The sequence below is a fragment of the Rhineura floridana genome, chromosome 4, assembly GCF_030035675.1.
Source record: "Rhineura floridana isolate rRhiFlo1 chromosome 4, rRhiFlo1.hap2, whole genome shotgun sequence".
Lineage (NCBI taxonomy): Eukaryota > Metazoa > Chordata > Lepidosauria > Squamata > Rhineuridae > Rhineura > Rhineura floridana.
Window position 1 is genome coordinate 6,072,716 of NC_084483.1, and position 10,134 is coordinate 6,082,849.

The 10,134-nt window shown below is 40.6% G+C and overlaps 1 pseudogene; it reads right to left on the reverse strand.

The window, feature by feature from the left end:
* Positions 1–4,145: 4,145 nt before the first annotated feature.
* Positions 4,146–4,264, reverse strand: LOC133384581 (5S ribosomal RNA; annotated as a pseudogene).
* Positions 4,265–10,134: the final 5,870 nt, after the last annotated feature.

Consider the following 10,134-nt stretch of genomic DNA (forward strand, 5'->3'; position numbering starts at 1 on the left):
TGCTCCCCTGGTGCATTCACTATAGCTGCCCAATTTCCCTGCTTTTTAAAGTTTGATAGAAATATCTGTTGGCTATAGGTACATTCTTAAACCACAAGTCTTTTTTTCCCTATTAGTGATTTCTCTGCTTTTTAATCCGGGAGGTAAGAGATGGGATCCTGTGCAAGTTTGCTGAGAATGGATTGATCATTTGCATGCTTATTGAGTTCAGTGGGATTTACTCCCCTGAAATCATGCTTAGGATAGGGGAAACTGACCACAGGGGATGGGGAGGGGGGAGGAGGAGGGAGGGGGAAATGCAGAGAGGAGGACTGGGATGGGAGCAGGCTGGATGAGGAGTGGAGAAGAACAGGTTTTATCATTTGCATGTTACTGAATTCAGTGTGTGCTCACACACCTATTTGTATATACTTGGAAGTTTTGTTGTTGTTATATGCCTTCAAGTCAATTACCCTATGAATCAGCGACCTCCAAGAGCATCTGTCATGAACCACCCTGTTCAAATCTTGTAAGTTCAGGTCTGTGGCTTCCTTTATGGAACCAATCCATCTCTTGTTCGGTCTTCCTCTTTTTCCACCTCCTCCTGTTTTTCCCAGCATTATTGTCTTTTCTAGTGAATCATGTCTTCTCATTATGTGTCCAAAGTATGATAACCTCAGTTTCATCATTTTAGCTTCTAGTGATAGTTCTGGTTTAATTTGTTCTAACACCCAATTATTTGTCTTTTTCGCAGTCCATGGTATGTGCAAAGCTCTCCTCCAACACCACATTTCAAATGAGTTGATTTTTCTCACTTTCAGTGAACTTTTCTATAGTAAATATTTTCTTTTGCTTCTGTTTCTGTGAATATGTGTAGTACAGCAACACTTTGCAACATTAAGAAAAAACTCCAAAAACAATTGTGGAATAATGGCACTGACTATTCTGCAGAATAGTTTCCAATGGAGATGAGAAGTGTCTCAATTTGCACAAGATAAAACAGTGGTAGGTGAAATATATTCTAGAAAAATTCTAGGTGTGCTCTATGTTTTTAATTAACCATACCCACCTTGTCTTAAATGATGTGGTTTAAACATAGCAGGCTGAAAATATGCATCCTCTTTTTCCCAACAGCTAGAGTCACTGCTGAAGTAGCAACATATTGTAATCCGTCTAACTTTACATCAAACTGCAGTTTCAGATTCAACTGTTAATGCACCCAAAATAGAAATAGAACATAACCTCCAGTTTGAAACACAAAAGGCTGCCTTCACCATCATATGACACTGACAATAAAAAGGGTTTGAATTTAATAAACATAAATTTGACAGATTTCTACGATGGATAATGATAGAAATATAGTTTTCTAGGTTAGATGCTGTGTAGAAACAGTAGTAACACAGGAAAGAAGCAACATTAGAAGAACATTAACAAACATACAAAAATGTAATTCTCCATCTTTGGAGATGGCAGGTATTGCCCTCACTCACCATATGCTCAGAGGCACATGTTACCAAATTCTTCCAAGCTACACAGGAAGTGGATTGGACTGTGGAAGACCAACTTAAATTGTGTTTACATTTTTACCAATTTGTAGGGCAGCACAATATCTCAGCGAGGAGGTCAGGTCTCCTGCTCCCCTGGCACATTCACTATACAGCCCAGTTTCCCTGCTTTTTAAAGTTTGATAGAAATATCTGTTGGCTATATGTATGTTCTTAAACCACAATGTTTTTTTGCCTATTAGTGAATATATAATATAAACCACCAGAATATATGCAACATAATGATCTACCTTTTACAGGCTATTTGTACATTTGGAGAATGCTTCTTTTTGCCATCGTCTTAAGATATGTCCTCTAAACTAAGTCCAGGGAAATTGCAAAACATAATAGACAGTGCCTGTGCCTATAGGGAAAAGCCTGATTTGTAGCTTAGCTTTCCATGTTTTCTGAGGGCATGTCTTCTTCCACCTCAAAAAACTTCACTTGACTCTTCCAGTCCCCTCCCTTACATTTCTGTTTAATTTATTTCTCATCTCTGCTGCACCGGTATGGCACTTGCACTCCCTCACAAGCTGACAAGTCACAGTGTTTAAGTTAAATGTTTTCCTAAGCCATGCCCATGCAGCTGACATACCTTGCTTGGGGAAGGATTATGGTTCCTGCTTGCATGCTTCATGTGCACAGTTTTGCCATATTGCCAAGTGCTATGCCTTTTTGATATGTATCACCTATACAATGTGTCATACTTGTTCAGGGGCGGCGGGGGGGGGGAAGAGAGAGAGAGAGGTTTACAAGCTGCTGTCCTGGATTTTATCTTGTCCTTTAAATTGCAGTATGACTGCAGACTTTTAGCCATTGTTCTTAAGGCTTGACTTAGTGCTTATCCCATCATTTCTTCTGATAGCTGAGCTTCTGATAGCTGAGGCACATATTTTTTTTGTCTGAAATAAAATATTAACATGCATGCTGAGGCTGCTTCTGGTGCACTGGCTTGGGATTTCATGGTAACCACAGGGCTGATTCAAGTTTTCATTTGTCCAATGGAAAGAGCAGGACATACTGTCAATATAGTCTTTGTCCCAAGTAGTGAGATGGATGGTCTGTCATGGTCAGACCACTCCCTGGTGAGGTTTGGGCTGATGGCAGCTGTTCCCCCAGGAGGGGAATGGTCCACCCCCCAAGACTAATAGGATCTGTGGGATTTCTGAACGCTCTGGATGATTTCCCAGTTGATAGAGCAGGTAACCTGTCAACAACCTGCAAGATGTAATGGGCCATCAACATGATCACTCCTGAGGGCGCTCCCTGGTGGTGCTTCCTTGTATCCCAATGAAACAAGCCAGATGTTGGCTAGAGTGCAAATGGCATAAGAGTTGTGTGAAGCAGACCAACACAACTGGTGAGTGTAGTTAAGAAAACCTACTTTACTGCCTCTGTTGCATCCTCAAGTAGCTGTTCAGTGGAGCTCTTTAGAGTACCCACGTCAGTTAATAGCTGTAGACAGTTCAGAGATTCACTGTAATCTTTTGCTAACAGTATGTCTGGATCCATCTTTCCTATTTGAGGCTCAGGTGGCCTCAGTAGCTTACCTGCTTTGCCATTCCTGGATATGCTATGTCAGCTATGACCATTCCTGGATAGGGATAACTTGGCCACAGTGGTCAACATGCAATGGCTTCTATGTGGGGCTGCTCTTAACATTGCTCCAGAGGCTGTAGTAATGTAAAATATAGCAGCTGGATTATTTAGTGGAGCAATCTACCACTACATTGTAATATTGCTGTTGAAGGATTTGCAGTGGCTGCTAATATGCCACTGGACTTAGGACCAGGTTACCTGAGATACCACTTTAAGAACATAAGAAAGCCTTCTGGATCAGACCTATGGCCCATCTTTTCCAGCATCCTGTTCTCACAGTGGCCAACCAGATGCCCATGGGAAGCCCACAAGCAGGACCTGAGCGCAAGAGCACTCTCTCCTCCTGTGGCTGATATCAGCAACTGATATTCAGAATCATACGGCCTCCGACTATGGAGGCTGAACACAACCATCATGGCTAATAGCTATTGATAGCCTTATGCTCTATAAATTTGTCTAATCTTCTTTTAAAGCCATCCAAGTTAGTGGCCATCACTGCCAACTCTACAATATCCTTTTTGAGGTGAGGCGACCAGAATTATACACAGTATTCCAAATGAGATCGCACCATAGATTTGAATAATGACATTATGATATTGGCAGTTTTATTTTCAATTCCTTTCCTAATGATATCTAGTATGGAATTTGCCTTTTGCACAGCTGCTGCACACTAAGTTGACATGTTCATGTTATGACCGCAAGGTCTCGATCCTGGTCAGACACTGCCAGTTTCAAACCCCATGAGCGCATATGTGAAATTAAGAGGTTTTGCTCCAATATGCATAACTTATACATATGCATATGTGAGATTAAGAGGTTTTGCTCCAATATGCATAACTTGTTTACATCGAATTGCATTTGCCATTTACCCCTACGCACAATGCCTGGTGAAGTTTGTTGTTGTTGTTATATGCCTTCAAGTTGGTTATGACTTATGGCGCCCCTGTGAATTTTTTTGGGATATATTCATAGGGTTTTCATGGTAAGAGGTATTCCGAGGTGGTTTACCATTGCCTTCCTCTAAGCCTACAGTACCCAGTATTCCCAGGCAGTCTCCCATCCAAGTACTAACCAGGTCTGACTCTGCTTAGCTTCTGAGATCAGACGAGATCAGGCATATTCAGGGTAGTATGGCTGTAGACCTAGTGAAATTAGTGTGATTTATATTGGTTTCATGTTATATTCTGTTGTTCTTATCTTTTGTACATCACTTCATACATTTTAAAATGTTAAGCAGTTTATAATTTTCAAGCAATCAATAAAATTGTTTCTTTTCCATCACTGGCTATTCATAACCACATCTGATTTGGGATTATGAAAGAACAGTATAAGAAGGAATAGATGCAGTATAAAGACCTGCATGATCCCTGGTGGCCTAATAACACAGGATGTGGGGAAATGCAGTGGTTTTGCCCTGAAGAAAATTGTTGCACATACAATAAGTCCGCCATCCATTTCTGCAAAAATGGAGAGGAGTCACATAAAAGCCATTGCATCTTTCATTCAACACCGTCCAACCAAAAGCCTTTTCACATAAAATTTCAGATATTAAAATTTCCCAGTACTTTGCTGATCAAGCATTCAAAGCAATCACATATAGCAATTGTATTCTTAGCTGTGCAAGGAAAGAGATTATGTGTTAAGTAAAATATATGTTTATGAATGCAGAGACACTATATTTGGAATTCTTTTGAGGGGAAAATCCCTAAAACCAGGAACTGAAAAATCATTTATTTAATTATTTTAAGGATTTATAATCTGCTTTCTGAGTACCTTGCTCCAAGAAGTACCTCATATATATAAAATATGAATCCAAGTCCAAATGCAATACAATATAAAACCAATTAAAACATCCATTTCATAACAACACTAATAGCCTATTAACCAGCATGGAAGTAAGCTAAAACATAAGAAAAGTAAAACTCAGCCAGATCCTGGCATAAGAGCCCTAGTTTATAGGTCGTCCTTATATCAAGCAGCAAAGGCCTCTGGGAGAGGTCAGTCTTCAAAGCCTGTTTAAAGGCTTCAATGGATGGGATCTGCCCAGCCTCCAAAGGAATTAAATTCCATAATTGTGGGGCCACCACCAAGAAGGCCCTATTACAAGTGCCCGCCAATGAGATTTCTTTCACTGTGAAAGAAAACTGCTAGACCTGTAACACTGTGGCTTGCTCTATGAAAATCAGAACCCATAGCAGAGCTTTACCCTAGAACCACAAAATTCAACTGCTTTCATAGAAGAGGATGATGATGATGATGATAATAATAATAATAATAGCTATCAACATCATCATACACCCTGAGGTCCCAGGTCAGGTACAACAGTTTAAATTACATCTTTAAAAGCTGTTCAAAACAAATTACTGCCCTACTTCTGTCTGAAGGGATCTGTTGGAAGGGATCCTCTGCATGAAGGGCTGCCTGGTCCACAACTGTTTTAAGAATAAAGAACCCTAAGAAGGCCGAACAGTAGCCTGGAGGTTGCCCTTCCACAGTTAAACTGAGCAGGCACACAGGCCATAAAGGTCACATCCATCCACACCATACATTTAAAGCACATTTCACACAGCTAACTCCAAAGAATCCTGGGAATTGTCTATCTATTGTTGTTTAGATTTATTTGTCACTTGTTACCTGAAGGTCTCCAAGGTTGTTGAGGGTGCTTGGATGAGGCCTAACCAGTGCTGAATAGAGGGGAACTAATACTTCACACGATTTGGAAACTATACTTCTATTAATACAGGCTAAAATAGCATTTACCTTTTTTGCAGCCACATCACACTGTTCGCTCATATTCAAGTTGTGATCAACAACAATCCCAAGATCCTTCTCGCATGTAGTACTGCTCAGCCTGGTATCTTCCATCTTACAACTGGTGTAGAACTTTTTCCTAGGTGTAGAACTTTGCACTTATCCCTGTTAAGTTTCATTCTACTGTTTTCAGCCCAATGCTCCAACCTATCAAGATCCCTTTGAATTTTGTTTCTGTCTTCTAAGGTATTAGCTATCCCTCTCAATTTTGTATCATTTTCAAATTTGATAAGCATTCCTTGCACCTCCTCATCCAAATCATGAATAAAAAATGTTGAAGAGCACTGGGCCCAGGACCGAGTCCTGTGGTACCCTGCTTGGTACCTCTCCCCAATTTGAGAAGGAACCATGGATAAGCACTCTTTGAGTACAATTCTGTAGCCAAATGTGGATCCACCAGATAGTTGTTCCATCCAGCCCACATTTAGCTAGCTTGCTAATCAGAATATCAAGGGACATCTTGTCAAAAGCTTGGCTGAAGTCAAGATATATTATGTCCAGAGCATTCCCACAGTCTACCAGGGAGGTTACCCGATCAAAAAATGAGATAAGATTAGTCTGGCAGGATTTGCTCTTGATAAATTCAAGTTGGCTTTTAGTAATCACTGCATTGTTTTCCAGGTGCTTACAGATTGACTGCTTTATAATCTGTTCCATAATTTTCGCAGAGATTGATATCAGGCTGACTGGTCTGTAGTTCCTAAGTTCCTCCTTTTTGCCCTTTTTGTGATAGGGACGTTAGTCATCTGGCACTTCACCCATCCTCCATGATTTCACAAAGATAATAGACAGCGGTTCCGAGAGTTCTTCAGCCAGTGCCTTCAATACTCTAGGATGCAGTTCATCAGGCCTTGGAGATTTGAGCATGTTCGAAGTGATTAGGCATTCCTAATATGTATTGTATTACTGTTTAAATTAGAATATTTATTATACTGTATTTATTAAACAGTATTAATATGCAATTTTTGTGCAAATCTGTGCTTTTTTGTATACATTACCTCTCTTTTGGGTGATGTGGAAGTGGCCATCAGTGGGGGAATGGGAGAGGGGAGGAGAAACACATGAAGAAAATATGAACACATGCAGGCAAGTGAAATGGTTCCCTGCATTTGATGAAGAATCTAAAGCGTCATCTTCCAGAGGCCTCTTGAGTCAAATGCCACCAGTGGAATTTTAAATAAGAAAAAAAAATACAGTGTGTGGTTCCTTAATAGGCCTTCAGTGCCAAAGGGCCTGACATGTTTTTCATAATGAGAGGTAAAGGAAAGAAAGGAGGCTTCCTCCTTTCTTGCTATTTCTAGCATATTTTGTAATTAATTTGATGCTGTTACAGAAAATTAATTGGGTTTTGATAATAAAATTGAAGGAACTATCCAGGCTCTGACAAATTAACTTTAAAAAATCCCCCATAATAAGTCTTCCCATGCCATGCTGATAATGGGTGTCCCTCAGGTGCTGGAGGGAAAGTCTAAGAGGGGTTCATGGATATCATCATATTAGATATTTTAGGAGACTAATAGTTCACCAGGCTCCTCCCCTTACAATCCAGGAGATTAATTAAAACTTTGAAGTACTGCGATTGTTGTGAACACTGGGCTAACGCTGTTCAGCTCTGCTCCCATAATGCAGAATGACTGTCATACTATGCCAAACTATAATTAGCTTTTGATGTAAGAAGTTGCCTGCCATTTCCCCCAAGAAACTACTGTTCCAGCTTCTCAATTTATTTTTGGTTTGTTTGTTTTAAACCAGAGGTGTTACTTAAAAATTGTAAACATTAATTTATATGGTGAGATGACAGCCCTAGGTCAAGCTGAAGTTTGATTTATCAGCCCTGTAACTTCAACAGGTACTGACTGTGTGTCATTCATCATCTCTAAGTGAAACAAAAAAGCCACTCTGCGATATTCCTGGTTAATATTTCATTTCTCTCCCCAACAATAAATTTGCTTGCCAAAAAGCAGGGGAAGGAGGGGGAGGGGAAAAGATGTGAGAGTGAGCAGGACTAAATAGTGCTTTTCAGCCCCCCTCCCCTTCCCCAGTTATTCTGCATGGAAGATTAACAGAAACAAGTTGCTATGTTATTAATTTCAAGATTCTGTTGATATTATTATTCATTAAATTTATATCTCGACCTTCCTCCCAGTAGGAGCCCAGCTACTCAATGACTCATCGTTATATGGCACTGCTTATGATGAAGGATCACAGAACACACAGCTGTCTTTTGTCAGCCATAGTCCTTTATGCACCAATTTACTCCTTACACGGTGGTGTTGCCATCTTTTGGCTCTATGCACATTATTCCTGCATGCCAGAAAGTGAAAAATGGGTTAATTCATAAAAGTTTACAGCAGAAGACAAATTGTAGGCTGTGTATTAAAATCTCTCACCTAACACCATCAGACTTTCTTCAGCTGGTACAGGAATACCCCGCTATACGGACCTTCACTTTACGGACACTCGCGAGTATGGACATATTTACAGTAGCACCATTCCCCTGTTTACGTACGGTCGCTTCGCAAGAACGGACACGGAAAGCCTTCAGAAACGTTGTTAGGCAGTTTGAGTATCGCCGGAAAGACCAGAGGGAGGACACGTGTGCATGCCTGCACGTGTATAACGCAAGCGTGTCTGCAAGGATGCTCGCTGCCTCTTTAAATCCAGCAGAGGGAGAACTTGTGACAGCCAGCCCTCAGGAAGAAAAGTTGGGCAGGTTCTTCCTTGACTAGCGGTGTGTGAGCGTGTGCATGTGCGCGCGTGTGTGGTGTAGCGCAATCCAATTATGTCTCTTTAAACTCGCAACAGCCACTCAGCAGCCGCCTGGGCTGGATTTTTTTTTTTTGTAATTCTAAAGTTTCCTTGGCCTTTTAAGAGGTTTTGAAGTGAACAGCAAAGGGGCGGAAGCTAATCTGCCGGTGGCGTAATAACTGCTAGTAGGAAGTGGCGTTTCACACACCCCAAGTCTGCATTGATTAAAATAAATAAAACTCGTGGGGCACAGACCTTTTATTAAAACAAAATATTCCATACATGAGGTGCCCCTATTAAAGCTCCTTTCCCCCAAAAAAACTTTGAGGAAGGATAGTCCACTGTTGAGCTGCTCTGATCATAGATCAGGGAATCCTCCTCCCTTAACCTAATTCTCCCCTCCGACATGCTTTGTGTATAGATAAGATAGATCTGTTGCCCGCCCTGTTTCCTGTGTGTACATGCATCGATAAGTGAAAAAAGGTAGTGCTTCACTTTAAGTACATTTTCGGTTTACGTACTCGCTCTAGACCCATTGCATACGTTAATGCGGGGTACTCCTGTATTACTTTCACCCATTCACTTGTGCCTGGTCAAAACAAGGTTTTCAAACCTTATTCTAAAGTTTGCCAAAGAATAAAAACTCTGTCTTCTCATCTGTCCAATAATTATGAAGTCTCTATCAGTATTGATACTTGTAGTGACTAAGAATTAGGAAGTCTCTATTTTTGAATCTCACCTCTACCATGGGCTCACAAGGGCTGTGTCCACACTAGGACGTTAATGTGGACATAGGCCAACTTCTCATTTTATGCCTCAAAATTTATCTCAGTGTTTCTCATCCTCATTAGCAGGCAGCATGTGATCAAATGCATCCATGCTGTGAGTGTATGTCATGTTTTCCCCCACCGCCATACGTTCCAGAAACCTGAGGACTCTTGTGGGCATATGTGTAGGTGCTTGTTCACCAGTGAACACCTTTTAATTTTTTATTTTATTTATTTATAATTTTTGTGATATACCATATTTGCACAAAAGAGTGCCCAATTTTTAAAATGTGTATGTGTGTGTGTGTTGCTCCAAGCCAAGCAAGGATTTGGAATCACTAGCATGAAAGGCTGCCACTTCTTTCCAGCCTCCTGTACCTGCAAAGACAAAAATATAATTTATTTTTCTTTTGAATATATCTGTTTTGTGCAAGAGCACTTCTGTGCAAAATTGCTGTATTTAAAAGTTTTTTTAAAATTCCTGTGAACATGCCTTCAGCAACAACCAGTGGAAAAGGGCAGGCTGCATCACTTCCTTTGGGCTGATGGAAAGAAAATGGAAGTAGGGTGCGTGGCTATAGACGGCACCCGGAGAAACATCATTACATCTGTACAAAATCTGGCCAACATACAGCACTTCAATGCATCCTCAGTTTGGTAACATGTGCTTTTATATTGGATTTTCT